Here is a 24,521-nt window from a genome sequence, read left to right on the forward strand (position 1 = left end):
ATTGATTTAATGTTTAATACTGTGGAATCATTGTTCTGTGTCCCTCATTTCTTGAACGTCCTTGATTTTAAGGATAGTCAGCAAGATAGTAGCTTGATCTTGCAAAGCTTTACTTATGTGAGCACTTTGATGAAGGCCAATGTGATTATTCACATGAATACAGGTTTGCATGGGTAAATTCTTATATTTCAGACACCTCACCCCTGTCTTAATAGTCTTCTTGAACTTTTTTTTTTCTTTGGGTGGGGGGGAGTTAGTTTAAAATTAATTGTATGTGTGGAGGGGTCTATAGGTGTTAAATATAATTATTTTCAAAATGCAAATTTCTCTGCAACATGATTTGAAATTTTGTCCCCTCTTAAAACAGTTATTAATAATGTTTTTTAGTCACTGAAAATTGAAGCTGCCTGTCAATATCATTTGTCATCATGTCAATGAGAACATGCGTATGTATATTTGATATATACTAAAGTGAAACACATGGAAGAGTGAATATTTCAGGCAGATATTTTACCAATCTACTTAGATATTCAAATATTTTAATCCTTAAGACTGTTTCTGTTATTCCAGACCTCTGATTCTGTTATGCAAAGGCTACCAATATGTTGCAATTTTTTGAAGAAAACTACTATTCCTTAAGAAATAAATGAAATAAATGAAATAAATGACCAGAGACTTATTATAACATATAATCCAGATGACCAGTTCAGAAATTGGAGTTTGGTTTCCAGAGGTGAAAACACATTTCATTAATTATTATATCACATATCTTTGTTGTTATTTCATTTCAAAGTCCACAAATGTTTTCTTATTCATATGAAAGTCAATACTTTGCTATAATAAGCAGTTGTATTATGTGATAACTGCCATCTTCGTCATGATCTGGAATTTAAAATTGAATATTTAGTTGATAAAAGTGTTGGGTACTACAGCTGAAGCTGTAGGACTGACCCCTATACTTTGCTATAGTGGCATGACTCTACACACAAAGAAGAGGTACAACTCACTGCATGATGTGTTGTTACAGCTGAACCCAGAAATGCAAGAACCCACCATTTTGCTAGATCTTGTTAGATGTGGCAGAAACTTCCAGGCTCCTTAAAGTAGCATTTCCTTGTTTTGTTGGAAAAGAAAAATCCTATTACTCAGTCAGCTATGAATAAGTTCTGAAACATATGCTTCCCCCACAATGCCTGGGGAATCTTCTCAAATTCAAATAGTTAAAATAATTTACAGTGAATTTCCTAATAAATTTAAAATATTAAACAGAATAAGTTTGATAAGTGCAATAAGATCTGCCATCAATGCATATAATTTGTTTTTATTTGGCTGGGTTTTTTCGGGTTTTGTGGTACCTGTTTTAAATCAACTGGGAATGTTCATTACTTAACCATAATAACAGCTATATCTTTTTCCTATTATGAATGCAAACCTTCATCTTAGAATTCACTGAAATAGTCTTGTTTCTAGTCTTGGGTCATGGGGTTTTTTTGTACATTGTAACTGAAAAAATAAATATCAATGAATCACGGAATCACGGAGTTTTCAGAGTTGGAAGGGACCTCTAGAGATCATCTAGCCCAACTTCCCTGCTAAAGTAGGATTGCCTAGAACACATTAGTCAGGACTGCATCCAGGTGGGTCTTGACAATCTCCAGAGAAGGGGACTCCACAACCTCCCTGGGCAGCCTGTGCCAGTGCTCTGTCACCCTCACCGTAAAGAAGTTTTTCCGTGTATTTAAATGGAACCTCCTATGTTCTAACTTCTGTCCATTACCCCTCGTCCTGTCACTGGGAACCATTGAAAAGAGCCTGGCTCCATCCTCCTTCAACCCACCCTTTAGATACTTGTAAGCATTAATAAGGTCTCCCCTCAGCCTTCTCTTCTCCAGGCTAAAGAGTCCCAGCTCTCTCAGCCTTTCCTCATAAGGGAGGTGCTCCAATCCCTCAATCATCTTAGTTGCCCTTCACTGGACTCGCTCCAGCAGTTCCCTGTCCCTCTTGAACTGGGGAGCCCAAAACTGGACACAGTATTCCAGTTGTGACGTCACCAGTGCAGAGTAGAGGGGGAGAATGACCTCCCTCGACCTACTGGCCACACTCTTCCCTATGCAGCCCAGGATTCCATTGGCCTTTTTGGCAACAAGGGCACATTGCTGGGCCATGGATAATTTACTTTCTACCAGGACCCCAGATCCCTCTCCTCAGAACTATTTCCCAGCAGGTCCACCCCTAACCTATACAGGTGCTTTGCATTCTTCCTCCCCAGGTGAAGGACCTTGCACTTGCTTTTGTTGAACCTCATTAGGTTCTTCTCTGCCCAGCTCTCCAGCCTGTCCAGGTCATGCTGGATGGCAGCACAGCCTTCTGGCGTGTCAGCCACCCCACCCAGTTTGGTATCATTAGTGAACTTGCTGAGGATACACTCTGTCCCCTCGTCCAGGTCATTAATGAATATATTGAACAAAATTGGACAAAGTATTGACCCCTGGGGGACACCACTGGTTACAGGCCTCTAACGAGACTCTGTGCCACTGATCACAACCCTCTGAGTTTTGTCACACAGCCAGCTCTCAATCCACCTCGCTGTTGCCTCATCTAGCCCATACTTCCTCAGCTTCCTAATGAGGATGTTATGGGAGACAGTGTCAAAAGCCCTGCTAAAGTCAAGGTAGATGACATCTACGACTCTCCCCTCATCCAGCCAACCAGTTATAACATCATAGAAAGCTATCAGATTGGTCAAGCATGATTTACCCTTGGTAAATCCATGTTGACCACTTCCAATTCTTTTTTTTTTTTTTTTTTTTAATTCTGGCTCCCTTCCCTTCCCTTCCCTTCCCTTCCCTTCCCTTCCCTTCCCTTCCCTTCCCTTCCCTTCCCTTCCCTTCCCTTCCCTTCCCTTCCCTTCCCTTCCCTTCCCTTCCCTTCCCTTCCCTTCCCTTCCCTTCCCTTCCTCCTCTCCTCTCCTCTCCTCTCCTCTCCTCTCCTCTCCTCTCCTCTCCTCTCCTCTCCTCTCCTCTCCTCTCCTCTCCTCTCCTCTCCTCTCCTCTCCTCTCCTCTCCTCTCCTCTCCTCTCCTCTCCTCTCCTCTCCTCCTCTTCTTCCTCCTCCCCCTCTTCGTCTTCCTTTCTTCCTAATTGTGGAAATCCAGAGTCATTTTGCTGTTTAGCCAATAAAGCACAACTTTTCATGACCTGAGGTTCGATGTCATGGCTACTTTTTGCCTCTTCACCAAATGCGAGAGAAAGCAATCTGTAAAATCCTCTATCGGTCCCCATTCTTTTTCCACTTCACGGACTTGTTACCAAGAGAGTAAAAGTTGCCACTTTTTTGTACAAGTTTGTGTCTCTTTCTCTCTCTCTTTGTGCTGTCCATTTAATTAAAGGTCAGGATCTACGACTATAATCTTCTACTGGGATAATAGCTAAACCTAATAGGGTATCTTTTTTATAACACTGACAGTCTATCACTGCTGATTCCTCATGGTAGCTATTCTGTGCACCTCATCATTCTGTTGGATCTTTCAGTAGACTCTGTCTTTAGAATCCCATTTGTACCATTTGGGTCAGGTCAGGAAGAATAATGGCTCTAATCTCGCTGGAGTGATATTATTAATCTTAAAGCAGGTGAGGAGCAAGATGCTTTCTCCAGCCGAAGAACTCCAACTTCAGTTCTGCAATGGGTAATCCCAGGTTTACTGTACATGGGAAAATGACTCAAAGATTGAGCTATCATTTTTGGTCATATTTAAACCTGTATGCTATGTTAAATCAATTTTAGAGAACTAAGATGGAGGACTAAAGATTCCCTTTCCATTTTCAGCCAGTTTTTTTTTTAATTTTCTTAATATGTTTTCAGCAGATAATAAGCAAAAGTAAACAGGAGTAGCTGTGAATCACAGCACTGTTCCTCTATGATCATAATCATATGCTGAGCTTTTTGTTTCTGGGCATAACAGGTGCATATTTGCTGATGTCTAGAAATTTGAGAAATTCAATTCACAATTAACACCAGATTCAGCAATTTGATATATTTAAATTTCAAGACCAACCTGTTGTTTATAAGAGCCATTAACTGCATCAGCTGCAGTCATTGTCGCTTTTCAACACCCATCCAGGATGTTTTAGTATCTAGAAATAAGACTTCCAAAATGCTCTATGTTAGCATCTGTTCTCTGTATCTATTCAATGTACTGATTTGGGAGTGAGCTTCACCGCTTTGTGAACAAGTAGGTTAGCAAAGAACAAAATGGAATATCAGGCTTTTGTTTCCTCTTGGTTTAGGTCCCCATGCACATTCACCTGCAAAATGGATTGTCTAAGCTTACCGTGCCTGGACAAGTTGTTTCTATAAATTACACCTCCATGTGAGAAATATTGATAAAATAACACAGTGCAACACCATTCCTAGAAAGGCCTCAAAACAGCCTTCTGCCAAGGTAGATAGGTTTGTAGGCACTGAGCCATAGTTCTTAAAGCCCTGCGCATTTCCAGATGTCTTTTGTTCTTCTGTTGCAGTTTCTTGCATAATGTAGTCCCTCGATTCTAGTCCACAGACAGCTGCATTAAGTTGGCACAGACTGAGAGTCCTTAAACCCCCAAACTACTTCCAAAGCACTAGTTGAAGGATGGTGCACATGGAGGGTGATCTTTAATACTGAAGACATGGACCCTAGCTCTTGCTTCAGTATACTGGGTTGCTCTCACAGTTATGTGAACTATTATAGACTACGTTGGGATATCCTTGGGTACAAACAGAAACTCAGCACAGGTGTAAGTGAGCATGCCAAACGAGTTGAATAGACCTAAATGAAGAAAATTCAGGAGAATATATCCATTTTGCTAACCTGTCCACTGTGCTCAATCACAACATTTGGAGAAATACGATAGAGATGGGGAACAGGTTGTTTCTCTTCCTAGTTTGAATTGGCCCATCTTAAAATGTTACTAGTACGTTTCCAACAGATCATGAAAGAAGTAAGCAGTAGTAGTTGTGCATGAAATATTTGTGGTTCTATCTAAATCAAAAGAATCCTAAAAGACCTCCACTGGAATTTAAGAAATAAAAAATAAAAATAAAAATTCTGTATATTATAAAAATAGACTACTTTGTTGTTGTTGTTTTGCATTAAACATTTCTATTTTTCACTTGCAAAATTTGAGGCTTTGGTGTTTTTTGTCACACTCAACCTTGTTTGGATTCTCACCTGTATTACGCAAAAAAAAATTAAATGACAAAAAATCTTTATATTTGTCAAAAAATACTTTGTATAACAATGCTTTGTATAAATCGATGTTTCTCAAGATAAAAAAGCAATTGAACCTAAGAATCATCATTTTCCTTTTCAGTTCTAAGGTGGAATGAAATCAGATTTGCAAAATACTTGCCAAAATAGAAACTTCTTGACTTTCCAATACCAATAACTTAGGCTTAAAATGTTTTCTAAGTATTAACGCAATAAAAATAACATGCGTTAAAGCTGGTCAGCAAAGAGGTGGTAAACTTCTAACAACCCGTATTCCTAGCTCACCCTGGCATTGCTATGAAGAAAAAACTATTACCAAAAAAAAAAAAAAAAAGAATAAAGTTCAGTGTAATTTCATGAGCTTAAAAAATATTTTCAGACTCTTCCTCCACCCCAGTATATTGACTGCTTTGATTTCACTTTCCAGGGAGGCTGCCACTTAACATGTGAGATCTTCAATGAAACATCAAAAGGACAGACTAAATGTGTTGCATAAAGCTCACAGAAAGAGAATGCACAGCTGGAGCACAAAGATGTGTATTGCATCAGACCACTGAGGAGCACTCCATGCTCACTGCTGTTTCCATTGATGGAATTTAGCTTTTCCTCTTTGTGGGTGTAAAGAAGCTCCTTCCTGCTCCCCACATGGATCTTTGGAAACCGGGGACCATCTTCAGATGGTCAAAGTTCTCCCTAAATCTCTCTGCCTGATGACTTTTATTATTTGACTCCCACTCAACACTCTTCAAAAACTTTCAAGAATTCCTAGCCCTCTACTGATTCAGGGTCAAGGCCATAGAAGGAATTTAGGTATCCCAGGGGACTTTGGGGAAAATTCTCTATTCTGTAGAGAGCTGCATTCTTTCTTTAGTCTGCACCTGCATCCTGCATAAGGGAAGGACCCACCTCATATTTCACTTCCGTAATGTTCACTCCAGTAGAAAAAAATCAAGTCTAGGGTGAGACCTGACCTACTTAAGATTTAAGGAGATTTATATTTATGTCTGCAGTTTCTTCCTAAGTTTCATGATCCCTGTTGCTCTTTGTCCATTTGTATGAACAAAAAACAATTAGCAGTTTTAATAACAGCACAGTTTTTAGTAATGTAACTTCCCTTTTGGTCTAACCACAGAAATAGAGTTATGCACTGGATACTAATTGATCAGAAACCCAATTTTATGTTTTAAAACCAGGTCAGATGTGGGCTAAGCTGTGTAACGCACCTGGCTTCTCTCTTTAGGCCCAGTTCCATTTGAAGGCGAGAGATTTCCTTTTGAACAAAGAAGTAATTTATATTATTTCCCATGGTACTATGGAACTAGTAAAGCACAGAAAATAAGAACAGACTGATTTCAATTCTGGCCACTGCTGCCTTGGCAGAATTATTTTACAAGACTCAAGGCAGAATCTTTACTAATGATAAAGAAAAATGATGGCAAGTGAGGAAAAATTCCTCTTTCTGTACTTACACTGCCATTGAGGGAGAAAAAAAAACCAACAACAAGCTATTCTATACAACACATTTGTATAGAAAGCATTTACCACAGTTAAATCCATAGGAAAAATTACTCCATATTTACTATTATTTTAACTAATAGTTTTTCTTTTACTGTAAAGCCATATTTTTAAAATTAAGCAGTCATACTTTCAGGGCTTTTCTTTTCCAGATTACACCATATGTTTACCACTTGTTTAATGTGAGATATGCAAAACACCATATAGACTCCATTGAATCTTCTCCTTTTTTTTGACATGACACATGTTTATAACAGAAATAAAACCAGCTTTCAACGTTATTATTACATCTCCATAACCTGGACCTTTTTTACTAAGTACAAGTAGGCATCTTTTTTACCCGGCTGCATTGTTCTTTCTACGTCTTGTGTGGTTAGTTCTGTTTTGATTTGTAAATTTACATATAGTTTGGAAATTGTAAATTAGGTCTGCTACAGGCTCCTGATTTTTTGGAGTAATGTAAGACTGAACCAAATTGTCTGCAGTTCTTCTTAGCTTGCTTGATAATTTCATTCTTCATTGTAAAGCCTCAGTGCTTATTAGGCTCTTGAGTGAATCAAGCCTCTGCAATAATGGCCAAAAACATGTCAGTAAGCCATCAGGAAATTCAAACTGCTGCATGCAGAGGAACTATTAAGAGCTGTTAAAGTGAGAAGTGATATTATGGAGATCACTGAAATGTTATCATCTTCTTAGCATTTTGGAAAATGTGAGGAAAGTTCAAAGCCATACTGATGCAATTTTGTAAAAGGAATTGGGCTATTGTCTTCTCTCTGCATATATACCTAATTTCTTCTGCAGAAATATGTGTATTCAGAGATTTCAATCCAACCAGAAAGGAAACACCTGAACCATTTCCATTAGGAAAACGGTATTTTTATGATAAATGTTCTGAAAATATGAATTTTATTGAGAAGATAAGTGAACCTCTGCCTGATCTTGAGATTGAAAGGACTTGCCAACTGAGTAGGATTTCTACAGACTTCAAATCTATTTCCAGTCCCACACTTAAATTATTAGAGTGATACAGTCTGTTTGGGAAAAAATATGAATCTCCTTACAAGGAAGGACCATCTCCTTCAGAGGAAAAGACTGTTCTTAAACGAAACACTTTGTCAGATGTGCCAGGGTAGCAATAAGAAGCTCTAAAATGAGCTCATTGCACCTCCAGCATCAACGAAATGATAGTTAAAGTTTGTTGTTGGGATGCCTCACTTAAGCAGTGAATAGAAGTAGGAAATAGTTGTTGGAAGACAAAAAAAAAAAAGGGGGGGGGAAGAAAGTTTTAGCAACTGCTGATTGAGTTTCTTTATATTTTAGGAGAAATTTTTGTTTAGTTGTGTATTAAAGTGCTGTCAGTTGATAACCTAGATACACTTAGAAGGTAATATGATTTTTCAGGCAGTGTTTCATGCCTTAAATCTATGGTTTAAGGTTAGCCATTTCTTTTTATCAACTCAGTATTATGATCATAGAAAACAAAGGCCAAAAATGTAGATTCCTTACCTGTGCTTTAAATGAATAGTAAATGACTTCTGGTCTCTGTTTGACTACAAAGAGATAATGCATTGTCAAGCAGTAGATCACCCTCAGGATTTCTAAGTATCCTCAGTATCAATCCATTGTTTGTTTATTTTTCTTCATTTGCGACCATTTTTGGGCAATGGTTCAACTTCATGTAACATGCAGCGATCTCCTGTGTATTCCAGGCCAACAAAATATGACTTTTACCAAGTGCAGAATATATTTTTTTTTCTCCTCTTAAATGATAGTTGGAAGAAGAAAGGAAGATGGGCTTCATTGTCCAAACACCTCACTTCAGTTTCAAACAAGCAAGCTGGCATTTTAAAATACAGATAGAAACTAGAAACTGAGCTCAGTACAAATTAGGAGGGGTGAGGGCCGGGGGGAACCATAAAATTAAATCAATGTCTTCCCAAGACCTCAGAATATAGTTAAAAATAACAGTCTTAATATGCATTTCCTGGGGGTATACGAAGTGCAATAGTTATTGAGAGAGATTGTGATGACTCACAGTGGGTAGGAAAACGACAGTTACAGAGGAGAATGAGACCAAATCCCACGGTTCTTACACCCCTTTTACTCAGGCGAGTTGCCACTGCCACAAAGAAACCGGACTGTAAGGGAGCCATAACAGTTAGGTTACAAAATCATTCTTTTCTTCCAATGCTAAGTTGTTCTCAGCAGTACACTCTGAATTGTTTTGTCCTGGGGTGCCTAAGTGACACATGCAGTGAAGCTGAAACCACTGAGCAATCCTGATGTGCTGCTTAAAAATCCCATTGGTTTAATGTATAAAATAAAAACCTGAAACCTTTTAATGTCCTGACTATTAGGCAGTTACTGCTGATATTCAGGCTCCATACTCTTTTCTTCCTTCCATCTCTTATAGGCCTTTTATTGCTTTTTGCATTTGTCTCAAGAGTGATTAGAATCACAAGCAGTACAGTGGACTACCTGAATTTAACAACATGTGGGCCTCATTACAGTCCACTTCCAAGAAAGAAAAGATATGTCTTTTCTATAGGTCTTCATATTGTGTAGGGAGGCTAAATATATCTGATTCACTTCACTTTTCCTCAAAGACCAGCCCCTTCAGTTTTGATGGTGAATAATACCCACTAAGAGAACACTCTTCTGGAGAATGACACAAAATTATATTGTATAGGTATGACTGATAGCTCTGCAGGCTTGGGGAAGTCTTTTACAAAGGCATGGGGATTGTGCTGAGATGGCTAAAGTGGTAATGATTTCTTCATTATATATTCGCTTTTAACTGAATGTCCATTCTCATCAACCAAAATTCTATTGTTATTATTCCTTGTCATGTGTTTCATCACATTAGCACCTGAGATTTTTTTTAATAATTATTCATTCTGATATTAGAGATGAGCAAGTATTATTGCAGATCTGTTGAGCTGAATGCTTTTCAATACCAGCAACACTGTCAAGGCTCTGATTTCAACTACTGATGCTCAAGGTTAGCCCTCAGGTGTGCAGCTGTGTAACCCTGGGCTGTGTGGAAACAGCTGTCTTGCGAGGCTGAGAGGAAGGACCAGCTGCCCCCTCTCTCACAGCCCTTTTTTGCTCAAGAGCTTCATTTAAGCTCAGGCCCTTGCACTTGATTGCTGTCTGAGCAACATTGCAGCTGTGCCATTCCTATCATCGTGCCCTCCTGATCCTGGTCTCTTGACTTGGCCCAGGGATCTGCCCCATCATTATGGTCCTGCCTGGTGGTCTGGGCTGTGACTGGCCCTGGGTACCCTCACCAGACATGCTTTGCTCTTCTTGTGGGGGTGCCATGGGGATGCAACCCATGCAAGTGAGGCCACATTCCTGTTGGCCTTCCTGCCACCCCTGGCTCCCCGCTCCCAGCTCCCTGAATCCTGCAGCACAGCCCACCCTGCTGCTCCCTGGTGCATACTTGGGTTTGGGTGGCTGATATTTAATGGCTGGCTCAGCAGAATGATATTTGAGGTAGCAGATGAAAATTTCTAAAATCCATTTCAATTTAGGTGTAGAAGTATGTATCTTCAGCTGCAACATGCACATGGTCAGTGTTTATTACATTGAAGGAAAAAAAGTCTGTAGTATGGGAGACCTGCATTTTCCAGGCTGGGTCCCTTCGAGAAGGTGAGTCCAAAGTAACCTCAACATTGTTTTAACATGCAGCAGCTGGAAATCATTAGGGGGGATACCACATGAATCTGACATTTTTAGGAAGATATCCAGTGCACTATCTGAGGATGAAGAGGAATCTGGCTCAGGACACTTTTATTTCACCAAGACACATTTTTTTTTTCCCTTTGAAAGAAAAATTAGGTAAACAGGTTGAACAAAGAAGCTCAAGTCTCATTTCCAGTCATCCATTAGGGACAAAGGATCCTAAGCTTAATTGAAAGTCAAAGGATTTTATTTTAAATTTTCACATTTCTCTTTTCCCTCTTTTTTTTTTTTTTAATAAACTAGATTTATATTTTAAAGTAGTTAAATTCCATTATATGTTGAGGAAAAAAGTCTACTAGCTTTCATATCTGCTTTTATGCAAGTTAAAATCAAACCAAACGATTCTTCCTTTACATTAAACCAGGTAATTGAACATGATTTTAAGTTTACTCCTATCTTTATAGGAGATAGTTTATGAATGAATTCAAGAATTTGAGTATAATTATATTTTGATTTCCCTTTATCTCAGCCACATTAAGAAAAGATAGTTACTTTCCTGTGAAAATCTATATCTAAAATCTATGCACTGTTCTAATATTTTCCAGAATTCACAGCACTCATTCAGAATACTGTGCCTTTCACAATGTGCCAAAAAAATTAATCAGGGGGAAATTCAAACTTCACTATAGGAATGTACTAACCATGCTGGAGTTTTGTCTATAACAGCGGCGTCAATAGTGAGATAGGGTGATACAGTTTATTGGTTTGTCAGATGATTCGAAAAACCATGGTAACCTTAATTAAAAAACGGAACCATTCTGCTTTTGGTCAGAACATCTTGAAATTAAACCTGCCATTTATATTTCCCTGATAGAAAATCTAAATCTGTGGGCAAGTTTGTATCAGATTAAAAAAAGATATATACCTTCATATACCTATTATATTGATGTAGGTGTTTACTTACATATAATGAAAACTGCTTTTTCTTAAGAAAACCTTTTTCTGAGCATAAATTCCTCATCAACTGTCAAATCCCTTGGCTTTCCATATTCAACATAGAAAGCATATATAGTATATTTTTAGAGAATAGCAGTTATAGCAGGTGTTCGCACTAAATTACATAAAGCGTGGCCAGAACTAAAGGTTTACTCAATTTAATTTCTTCATGAAGAGAGGTCATTGTCTAAAACTCAGGGGCTGTACATGCTTTACCTATGGACCTCCAAGAAAGGAATTTAGTGAAATGAAGACACAGTAAGTTTAAATCATACTGGGATCCACACCTTGCCTGAAAGTGTTTGCAGGTGTCTACAGACAGAAGACTGAAAAGCGAAGTCCTAGAGTCACCATGCAAAAGATGAAATACAGAATCTGCAATTGAAACGTTAATGTGAAAAGGGGGTAAAAAGCCACTATGTTTGAAAATACTCTAAAGTACATTCAAAGATAATACAGACTAGTTAGAATTCCTCTGTAAGATTGGGCAAAATTATTCTTCTACAGTAAATTTAAGCAAGGCTGAACAGTTCTACTTAGAATTTATATCAATAAATTATGCTATGAATTATTTTGCCATGTAATGATTTTCATATATTTGAAACAAGTGAAGAAATTTAATGTGGTTATAAGAAATGTTAGTGCCATGTAAAGAAACTGAAAAATACTGGTAATGTGATCTAAATGAGATATTTAACTGAAAGCTAAAATATATTAAGTAGTGGATATCTTATGATCCAAGTATGGGTTTGGTAGCAACGTAAGTATTTAAGCACTGTGTAATTTTAGTAACTTTCTTCATATAATTACTGACAAATTAACGGCAGTATACAGGATCAACAACAAATGAATATTTCATAACTGATTACAAGTATAAAAAGAATTTACTCCTTGAAGGTTGTTGTGACAGTGTTTTTAATGAATACTTGACATTATTAATACTGTAATTTTTTATTTATTTCACATTGGAGTTGTACCTGGTATTTGGCAGCGATGTAAAAATAGATGATCTTTGACTTGAGGATCTTATATAAAATGACAACAGGCCAAATTGGAGAAAGGATAAGAACTGATAAGTTGATAAAGCTCTTGGAAGTCTGATATGACTGTCTCTGGTTGATATCCTAAAATAACCATTAATTGTGAGAATAAAAGAGGGAAATGCTTTTCTCCGCTTGCACTGTGCTTTACCTCCTATTTCTGAGAGGGGAACTGGAGGATTCTTTTGTTCTCATTATCATTTCTTTTAGTGTTGTAAGTGATTTATTTAGTGATTTAAATTATCCTATTAGTTGTCGGCTGCATAAAATCATCCAAAAGCTGCAAGCCCTTGGCTTTATCATCCCTCTTTTTTGAGTTCCAGACATGTTTCTGCCCATCAGACAACTGAAAACATAGCTTTAAAGAAACACTGAGGTTTTCAGGGAAACTTGGTATTTTGACAGCTGGCATTTTAAGGAAAATAGCAAATATCAGGAAACTTAAGATAAAAATCATGAGAGTTGACAATGCTGCCATCTAGCCTTTGAAACGTAATCAACAGGAGCAATCTGATACAAAGGAGTGAGTCTCTGTCTCCATTAGCTCCCTAATTACCAGGCATCTGAGGACTCTATTCTGTGAAGTCACGGCAGCTTGACCATGGACAGTAAGTCCTCTGACATAATTTTCAAGAGCAAGACTGTATATACGTTAAGCTAGTGACATCATATACTCAGAAGTTCAGAGGCTGCAGACATGGGACAGTGCTGTGAACCCCCCCGTTATGCAAATTAAAAAGCCACCACGCTTCTGTATGCTGTCCTTTAAGGAAGGATTAGGATCTCTGGGGTACATCATATACTCTCATGGCTGGCTTCCTCTGTTTGTAAGTTGGGCTGCTGTTATGAAAAGCTGAAAGACTTAAAAGAAATCATTTTTTTCTATGTCTAATTATACTCCTCTCATTAGTATTTCTTTGATTTAAGCCACAAGTTTGGGATCTTTCATATTACCTAAGAAGATCAAAGAGCAATCATCTTCTAATGGATAAACATAGGATTCATTGTGGGTTTTGTTTTAAATGCTGTATTTTTAGATGAGTTTTGTGTGCATATGCAAATCTTTGTATGAGATATATCATACTTGTATGTATTAATACATGTAGACTGTTATCATTTACATTTGAAATGCTAATTTGTTTTTTTTTTCTGTTCTTGTTTTAAAACTAGCATTTGTCATTGTTTTGTTCTAGCCTGTTTCACAATAATTGATTTTGTGTTCACTTGTTAATTGGTTTAGTTGTTACTTTATTGAAATTCAGGGATTTGTTGATGTCCTGAGGAGGGTGTGTTTTCACTGGTAGTCACTAATTGCACAGTGTTAAGCATTCATAAGCTTGCAACTTCTTCATAAAGCAATCAACACATTTTATTAACTTCATGAGTCTCTGTTCTGCTCCCTGAATCATAGCATTTGTGAGCCTGCTCTTAGCTGAAAACAGGTGCCATATTTGTATAATAAGAAACTCTTTGAAATGAACACGTATTTTACTTTTAAAAGGTAATTTCTTGGAGACAAATAGCTGTAATTATTATTATTTATTTCTACAACAGAAGCATTGCGAGCATCAAAATCAGAGATACGTTGTGTTATGCGCAGAACAGGAGACAAAAAGGCACTCAAAGCACCCAAGAGCCTACAGAGTAAGGGTTAGATGATTCCTAACTTTATTAGTCCCTCGAGGAGCTTAGAAAGCAAGCAAGCAGAGGAGCCACACACACCAGCATAGCTTTGCAAAAGCAACGTGCACCTTCTCCTTAGGAACTCCGTTTTCCTGGTTGCTTCTTTCCAATGCGAGCAGAAGAAGCAAAGAAAGACAGACATCAAACTGTCTTTCTGATGCTGCACGCCTCATCTGGTGACCACCAAACGTGGGCAGAAACGGTCAGCACCATCTGGTGTCAGTTCTTTAGGAAAGTGAGTGAGTAGGAGCTGTGAAATGTCCTGTTACCCCGCAGAGCCTATTGCCCAGTCCAGCAGGACAGACCTTGCTGAGGGTCTCAGCAGAGGCTGGACAATGGTCACTTCATCTCACAGCCTGAAAAACAGGAGCGAAATGACACCTGGCCTGATACTGAGGCCTCAAAGATTTAAAAGTTTCTACAGCTGTGCTGTTAAAGGAAATACACAACTCAGGAGACAAGTCTCAGATGCCTTAGCTTTAGTTTCCCCTCTCTCCAGTTCCTTTAGTTTCCGTCCTTACATCTTTGATCTTTTCCTCACTTAACCACTGTAGCTGTCTTTTATCCTTTTGTAATCCACTTAACAAGAGAAAATTTAGGTTATATTGTCTTAATAACATTGCCTGTAGCATTCCTAAATCCTTGCCCTCCTCCAGTGGATTTTTATCTTTCCCCATTGCTCTCTTTGTCTAAATAAAATCAGACTGAGCTATACGGCTGCACACTCCCAGCTTCTCTCTCCAGCTTTCTTGGTGATAAATTCACAAATAAGTACCATATACTTAGCTATTGCCCACCTAGAATCATCACAGGTATATATACATGGTAATATAAATATATTTATATTATCCATACGAGATAGTACATCCTGGGACACCTGGCTTAAGCTCTCCCTTTAGCAGAAGCAGACTCCCTTGAATGATTAGCTGTTGCCTCTATGTTGGTGCTCACTGCACCTCAGGTGTGGAGGAATTTGTCTTCCTCCACCGACCTGGGGGAAAAGAGGTGAAATGGGCTGCCTGGAGCTCAGATCTATCCCTACTCACACTACAGGTTCGGCTGGATGGGGCATGGCAGCCACGAGCCGTTGGGGCCTGGCTGACACAAGCAGGATAAAATTCTGTTGCTGTCTGAATCCAGATAATTCAAATTCATATTACATATTTTTTACCTTATTAATGGGTTTATGCAGATGTGTCTCATACACCTGTCCAGACAGAAAACTAAGCAGGAAGACAGGCAAACAGTCATATTCAAAACCAACCATAGAGAATAACCCAGATTCACTTAATACAGAGATTGCATATGAAACTTAACTCTGTATGATTTCCCAGCAAGAAGTGCTTGGTTGTTTGGTTTTATTTTTTGGTTGGTTGGTTTGGTTTTGCTGTGATTTTTTTTTTTACTGTGATTTTTTACAAGACTATTTTTGCCTGTTTCAATAATCCCATGCTTTCTATAGGGAAATACATGTAGATATTTTGTACCTTTGTAGACAGACAAATCACGTTCCCCTGTGTGTTCTTCAGTCCTTTCTTTGCCCTTCAAGCTCCCACCATTCCTTTGTCTGACAAACCCTGTACCTCTCATTTAAATTCTATCTCAAAATGCCTTCTAAGAAGAAAATGTCATTGCTTGTCCACCACTGCAATGAAAGAGTTGGTCAGATCAAAGGTATCACTAAGACAAAAGATTACATTTTTCCAACTTTTTTTAGAAAAGGATTTCTGAGGAGAAGAAAAAAAAAGATGTTCTTTTATTGCTTAGAAACATCATCATAGTCTGATCATCCAGTCTTTATGTTTTTTGGATTAAATAACACACTACCAGCATGGGGACCGTTGCTCCTTGCTTTATTCCATGTACTGACAAACCCAGTAGAAAAATCAAAGTAATTTACAGCCTTCCATCCGTGTTGTAAATTATAAACTCTGTGTTCAAACAACCATATATTTTTTAGCTGTACTTCCAACCTGAATAAGAAGTTACATATCTGTGTTGGCCTTGGGATAGCAAAATACAGCAGTTGGCTGTCCTTCCTGTGAATCAACCCTGGTTGTCTGAGCATGGCTGAGGCAACATGATGTTGACAAAATGATGCTCCTGCAAAGGAGTTTTTTTGGGTTTGTTTTTTTTTTTTTTGCTTGGGACAGTGATAGGAATCTAAGTCCTATGTTCATTACATTCTTCATGCTAAGATTTCTAAGGCAGACTTCACATCCATCTTAAATTCATCAAAGAGTTGAATTGCCTTTGCATTTTTGAAAAATATTGGTTTACATTCAGAAATAGCTACTGTCTTCTGATCTGGTACAGCTTTGTGCTTGGAAAAATAGCTTCATACTCTTTATTTAATTTGCAAGCTTATTGTGAAGCTTAATTAGTGAATATACATGAAGCACATTGAGATCCTTAGGCAAAAGATTTTCTCTATCATACCTACATAAACATTAATACCTTTAAAAGCACCTATTTTGTACAGCCAAAGCATTTACCTCCTTATACTTCATGCTATTTCACAGGCTGCTTAAATCAATGCTTCAGTTAGAAAATGATAGCAGAAGAGATTTCAGCCATGCATTCATGACTTAGCCTTACAGGATTTTTTTTCTGTTTCATAAAACTATACACCTCATCTCACCAAAGCAACTATTTATCCCCCCATCATTTCAGTTCTGCAGGGCTGATGACTTTTGGCAGCATTTGTTTTTGAATGGTTTATAGGCCTTCGGTATGATTAATTTTAGCTCAGGCACAGAAAAACAGGGAAAAAAAATCTCTTCACAGCGAAAACCTCACCACAGGGAAATACTAGAAAATGTCTCTTGGTAGAACTATTATTTTCTGATAAAACAATGAATGGACCAATACATATTAACCTTCTGAAATATACTGTAATGCAGGGAGATGCGAAAATAAATTAAAAAAAAAAAAAAACAAAAAACAACCACCACCCCCCCCCCCCAAAATTATAAGGAGGAACACGGGAAACCCAAAGACAAGACATTTTCTAAAAAGGATAAAAAAGGATGAGAAGCACAAAAGCATGATGTACCCTCTTCAGAAAAGCAAAGGGTTTCTTACAATTGAATCATAATGTGCTTTCTAATTCCCAGCTTCATACTTTTTGTCTTTCTGTGCATCAAGAGATTCTCTTCAGCAGTGCAACATGTTTCTTAAATGAGATATTTTTTCTCTTAGTATGTTCTTTTACATTTAGAACTGTCCAATACCCCATTGCAGCTACAAACATTGTTTATACGTAAGACGAGCAGTGGGCAGACTGAAAGCTGGCTTCCCACCCCACCTCCCTCTCCCTTGGCCTCTCTTTTTTAATGGGATTTAGCAACTGTAAAGAAAGGGAAAGGTGCCTTGTGACAAGACAGTTGTCCATGCATGGTTCACATGGGGTCTGCAAGTTGTCGAATTTCCAGGCATTCCAGAGTGGGAGGTTGCACATGTTGGGTAGAACACAAAACTCACTGAAGTTATTTGGAGAAATGGCCATTGACTGAGGCATTCTGTATCGACAGCTATGTTAAGGAATTCTGTTGGACTGGTAAAAATGTTGCCGTGCAAAGCCGACATTACAATCCTCATTTGACTGTGATCAAGTACCCTGATAGTCTGCTAGCAAACCTACTCGGTCTCCGGGAAAATATTTTAATCAGTTTCTGATGATAGGGCGTGGAAATAGGTGGGCAAAAAATGTTTGAGCATGATTTATTTTTTAATTTCTATTTAAATCATTCCATAGCCCCACCAATTCCCCCCAGACAGCTAAAAATCAATGAGCCAGGGACTCCACAGCCCATTGGCAAGTGTCCATCATTCTTCAGAACTTCAGAACAAGCAGGGTGATTAATCCATTTAAATTTACTGCACAGGAAATATCGTAGGTGGCAGATGCTTTCCTCAATTGTGATTTACATTGAGAAGAAAATTAAAACCCTCACCGTAACAATTAACTGACTGCTCCACTAAATCCAGTGTCATCTCTGGATTTTTTTCTTGTGGAGAATATGACTATAAATGTTTTCAGCTTTCATGACATGAAGAGGTGAGGTGCTGGGGGGTTTGTTTTGTTTTCCCCTTGTTGTTTTATTTCTTTATTTTTTAATTATTAATGACATTCAGTTGCTTGTTGTGGGTTATGATTTTTGGGGTGGGGAACCACTAGGGAATGCTGCTTTAGAAACTGATTAATCTGTAGTCATTAAAACACTTCACAGACACTGCAGCAAAACTGTCAGTATCTCTTCATTAGCTCCAAGATAGGGAGCTTTATATAAGTACATCTAAACCTCAGCTGTAACATCCTCCTCAGGGTATATTAACAGTGCAGGATTTTACAACATTTCAGGACTAATTTCCTGCTTATTCAGACACTTTTTCATCACAGGGAATTTACACAGCTACAGACATCTGTCTTAATAACACTCAGAACGTTAATATGGGTCTTGAGGACATTATGAGATTGAGATTGTAGCTAGTCAATTCTCCCCGACATTTTGAAAGGATCGAAAGAGAATCCTTCATGGCTTTGGAAGATTTACTAAGTTGATTCAGTTTTATTCTGTAAATTATACTCTTTTTTTTTTTTTTTCTTAAAACTACGGGCTGAATGTAAGACTTGTAAGGTGTGACAGTTCAAGAAGGAAGACCCATTACATGAAATGATGTAAGCTCACAATACAGAACCTTGTGAACTTCCTCTTCCAGCTCTATAAATCCCCCAAAGTCACTGTTAATAGCACTCATTAGCAAATGATCAGAATGGGATGTACGTACTTAAACCCATATTTTCCTGACCTTTTCTCCATGATTCCATGTCCAACCTTAGCAAGAGAGAAAACCAAATGATTTCTCAACATTACCAGTATGTAGCTCTCATGAAGATTCATTGTATTCTTAAGCCAGGGTATTCTCAAACTTTTCATAGCGTCGGCTGCAAAGCAAGGAAGGCAATCACATCATGGGTGATGCCATCCCATTAAAAGTTTCTGAGCTGAAAGTGTCTGTACTAAGGTGAAATGTCAATATGTTTGACTTGTTTTTGCTTTTGTCTAGAAATGTCCTTATAGCCACCATTGAAAACAAGACACTGAGCTACGAAGCTCAGGACTGAACCAGTATATATAACCTTATGTTGATGGACAAATATAGGAGATAAGTCCTGACATAGCCACAGAATCAGCCTTCGGCATAGCTGGTGTAAGTAGCCATATATGACACTTTATAAGATATATACGAATGGATTAATTGTATTTTAAGCATAGTAAACATGTCCTTCTTCCCACCAGATAGGCCCTATTTACACAGGAAAAATGTGGGAAGGCATTTGAATGCACACTGTCTGACAATGTAACAAAGGTTTAGATTGTGTATCTTGAACACTGAGTTTGGAAGAGTTTTTCAGAGGTCTTGGGATCAGCATTAAAAACCCTCATCTTTTTGACTCCTGTGACCAGGCAGTCAGAGAACTGCTACCACCACTGCTGTCTGCTGCTGGCTTTTTCTTCAAGGTGATTAAAAGAAACAGCAAGTTGAAAAAAATCTCCCACCTTTTCAGATCAGAAAGATGCCACAGAGAGACTTGATGAACTACATCTTCTGTCCAAAGTTCAGTTGAGGAGCTGAAGAATGACAACAGCTATAGAAATGGTTGACATTCTTTAGCTCTGCAACTTGCTTGTTCTCTTATTTGCAGTTTTATAATGTGTCCGAAACAATTACAGTAATTGCTTAGGAGGCAATGCCTCCGAGGAGACTTCATGCCTCGGTTTTTACTTGGTTTTGCAAACATGTGGTGTTCTCTTTGCTAAGGCACGGGTGAAAAGGAAAATAGAGAGACAACATCACGTGATTGACCTGACTGTAAAATCCTGTTCTAATAATCATAACATAAGGAAGATAATTACAGTAGCTCCTTTTATTAATGAAGCAGGAATTATTGTGTATATGCTGCTGCTTGCATTTCATGCATAATCAAATGAGAATAGTATTTATTCCTTTGGAAAACCTCAACAAATACCTGTAAATGTTTCACAAGCCCATTCTGAAGTCTACAAATATAAAAAGAATATATATCCATTTTTTTTCTCAGGAAGAAAAGCTAAATGGTTGCTTTTAAAAATCTTTTATTTATTTATTTATTTATTAAAAATCTCCACTAATTGTTACTGTTTGGATTTTATAAATGGGAAAACAAAGACAGAATGGGAAAATGGTCAAAATTACAGAAAGTAGAATGTGGAAGGAAATAAAAAGTTTCCTCGTTTTCTGTTTCCTTGTTTCTAGAAATTGTTGCCTCTCACATACAGTTGCTGCACAAACAATTGCATTTGCATGCAGTCCTTTTTTATGTTTACTGAAATGACTTTTTTTTTTTTTTTCACTCATAGGACATGCGAAAAGGCCATTAGCAATTGATAAGCATGGCTGTTCTGCTGCTTAGACCTTCACTCTAGTTTCCCTGTAAGCTCTTAATGAAAGTCCCTGCCACAGAATCTACATTTTATGGGGAATAAACTCTTTCATTCAAAAGCAAGATATCTTTTTGCATGGATTGTCCTCAGAGGAGGCAAAAAGAACTTTGCACACAAGTTTTCTACATGCAGGCACATCAGCAGGGAGCAGGAAGTTTAGAAGGCAAAAACTGAATATAGCTGAACTTATGCTTTAAGAGGAATAAGATGATTTATCTGGAAGAAAGAAGTGACTTACATCTTCATCAGAGCAAAGAGAAATCTGGGAAGGACTGTGACCTCCAAGCCACAATTTTTTTCTGGTCTCCTGGGGTATTGTTGCCTTGAACTGCTGCTGTTCAGGGTAGATAGCCAAGTCACACTCCAACCTGTAACATTTTTACTGACAAGCGTGCAGGTCCTTTTTTTGTCTTCCTGTCATCTAAGACTGGTAATGAGTTTGATGTAATCTCAGTTCGGTCCTCAAATAACAGGTCCAGCACACTGTGAATATCATATCCAGGCTTCCTGCATTTATATAGGTTTGGATTTTATATTAATATTCATTTTGTTTTATACTGTGTTTTATCGGCCTTGCCTTTTAGGTATATGATAACCTGTAAGTCCTTTGCATTACTTTATAATGAAAGAAATTATTTTCTAAATAAAAAATCTCTTGCTCTCCATAAAAAGCACATGGAACTTTCAGCTTCCTTGAGCCATAAGAATTGTTTATAAATTATGTCCATAATTACTGGAATGATGCCTAATTTCTGAAACAACACTGTTAAATTAAATTAGATTAAATAACTTTCTTAAACACAAATAGTGACACTGAGGCTTATTCTACTCATCAGTTTATATGAGATTAAAAAGGATATGGGCCTTTTTTGGTGAAGTGCTGTGACAAGACCATGGAAAGTGTGCTGCCCAGCTTGCAGAGCTTTCAAGATAGGACAAAATGTAGGTAGGCAGCAAATCTATGGTGAGATAGAAGATGAGGGCAGGAACCATAATAAGATGATAATAATTATTATAAAGGTTATCTATTACGGTATTTTTTAACCTGATCGTTCTACATCATTGTAAACTTTTAAAATAGGTATCAGCAGTCCCCATTGGCCTTTTACCTAGCCATTATCAGTTGGCTGTTTCCAAGTCCTGTGGGTCTCAAGATGGGAATTGAAAGATGAGAGGTTAATGGCTTTATGCACTAATTCAAGGAGTGTACTCTATTTGTAAAAGTGCTAAGACTCCTGTGGCAGAAACTGTCAAGTGAATAGTTTGGGCTACTATCACTGATGGAGTGGAAATGTCAAAGAGCAACTCATTAGAGTCAGAGAACAAATAGGCAGGGAGACTCAGAGCTTTGAAAAGCATGAAAGGTAAGAGCAAGTAGATGAAGTAGATGTGGTGGAAATAAAGAAGAGTCAGTGAAAGCATGTAAGAAAGAGTGATCAGTGAAAAGGAAGATGACCTTGCAAAAGCAAAAAGAAAACACAGATTGTAAACCATTGTTCTGCTAATGTTAGCGAGATTAATTTTGATTCTGAAACAGTCTTCAAAAAGGTTTTCATACATAGACATTTTCAGAATCATAGAAATATTGGCTGGAAGGACATTTAACAGTCCTCTAGGCACCCTCCCACTTGAATCAGGACTACATTCAATACTAGATTGGGTCAGAAGTTGCTTTGTCTAGTGGAGTCTTGGAAGGATCTCTATGGGCAATCTGTTTTTCTGCTGCCCTAACTTCACAATGAAGAAGTTTTCCTTAATGTCAATCTGAAGATCCCAAACCCTAACTTATAACTGTTGCCTTTTATTTTATCACCTGTCACTAATGAAAATAGGTTGGCGCAGTCCAGCTCGACTTTCACTTTTCTGTATTTACCCCTGAACACCTAAGGAGTGCTGTTGCACCCCTCTTTCACTGCCTGTACTTGATTCCACTTCACGCATGCTCTCTCTTTGCATTTTAGCTCTTTAAGAATTTACTGATTAGCCTCCTGCCAAAATGTCTTATTTTTCTGTAGAACAGGATACTTTGTTCCCTAGTGTTAATAATTATTATTATTATTTCTAAATCCATCAGCCATCCAAAGCAACATTGCTCCTCTTCATGGTCTCCCAGGGAGTTCTGGCAGCAACTTACTAAAGTCTGTGGTCCTGAAGTCTAGAGTCCTAACTCTATTGCTTAACCTCTCAGTCTCAGAATCTAGGTTACAGATTCTTCTCCCAACGTCTGATGCAGGCAGTTAAAGTGAACCATGAGCTATGCAGTGGAAAAATTGGCTTCCCAGTTAGGTGTTTAAGTGGCAGTAAATGAAAAAGAAAGGGTCCAAAGTTTGATGAACAGAACAAAATCCATGCATTTGTTTTTGTTAAGGAAGCTATACTTATTTGTAACTCCGGAAAAAATTTAGTTTAAGTATTTTTATGAATATCATGCATTGGTTGACACAAAACTTGGTATCTATCAGCTTGATAGACAATGATAAAGTTTCTTACTTTCCTGAACAGAAAATTAATTGTTAAAGTCTTAAAGCTTGCAGTAGTGAGCCAAAACAGTATCTTTGGTTTCATGGGACGTTTTAATTACTACTTCTTCACCAAAGCTAAATTCTCATTAAACCATGTAATATCAGGGATGTTTACCAGAGTACCTGTCAGTGGTGATCCTGGTGTAAGCAACCTTTTGAGGACCTGTGCAACATGCCATCTTATGTTCCCATATGAAGAGGTATGGTATAGACGATGGAGTCACCAGACTATGTTGGGTTTTGTGGCAGTAAAGTGGAACACAGACCATGTTTGATCAGTTTCTGGATGTGTTGCAAAGTGACTAAGTACCTAATACCTGGTCCTATTGTAGTATCAACCAGTCTGGACCCTTTATTGCAGCTGAAGCTCTAAAATCTTTCATTTTTATCAAAGATCTGATATGCCGATAAAGTTACTCTCCATCTTCTTCTGTTCAGTAATCCAGAAAATTTACACTCTTGTAAATAAGAATGAACACTCTTGCATATCCTTGGTCTTCAGCATTTGAACTAGCTGTACACTTGCTGAAACATGCAAAGGCTGAGGACAAGATGTAAAGGAACATAGGCACCAAGAAGCTAAATTTGAGCTGGATAAGGGATGCAGAATTACTCTACGATAACAGTTAAGAAAACCCCTTTATCTGCTTGGAAGTTCTAACCATGAAATCTCTTCCAATAAATTTATACCAGGCAAGACCACTGGTACAGACAGTACAGACTAAAGTTATTCAGGCTCAGCAGTCCACCTTCTGCCTCTAGCAGATCTCTTTCTTGTCCCACGATTCCTGCATTCATATCTGGACAGCAGCCAAGCTCCAATAACAGGGATAGCTTCTACATGGTCTAATCTATAACTTCATGGTTAGAGTTCTTAGAAATGGGAAGGGTTCTTGGGCTGATAAAATTAACCCATCTCTATTTTCTTGGGCAAATGTTCTAACCATTCTGTTATTACACAGAAGGGAGGAAAGATAACACTGTCCTTTCAATTAGAGTACTAAGTATCCAGATAAGCATCTTGTTCCTCAAGGCAAAGTGCCAAAGTGTAAAATGCCCATAAAGTTACCATGCTAAGGGCTGCACTGAGGAGACCCAGAATCCAGAAAAAGTGTTCAGCATGTTGGTCTTGCCAGTCCCAGTCATGGGAACCAACCTCTGCAATGTGTCCTCCATATCCACAATTTGGTGCTTAATTTGGAATAAACTGTTTCATAGTGACTGGGTCCTGTTCCTTATCTGGTGCTAAGTGAATATACCAGTGAATTACTACTTGATGGATAGACTCCACACTGAAGCTATAAAATTTCCATAAGCATCCTTAAGCATGTTGCTAAATTGTT

This window comes from Vanellus vanellus (genome assembly GCF_965231255.1).
Source record: "Vanellus vanellus genome assembly, chromosome: 2".
NCBI lineage: Eukaryota > Metazoa > Chordata > Aves > Charadriiformes > Charadriidae > Vanellus > Vanellus vanellus.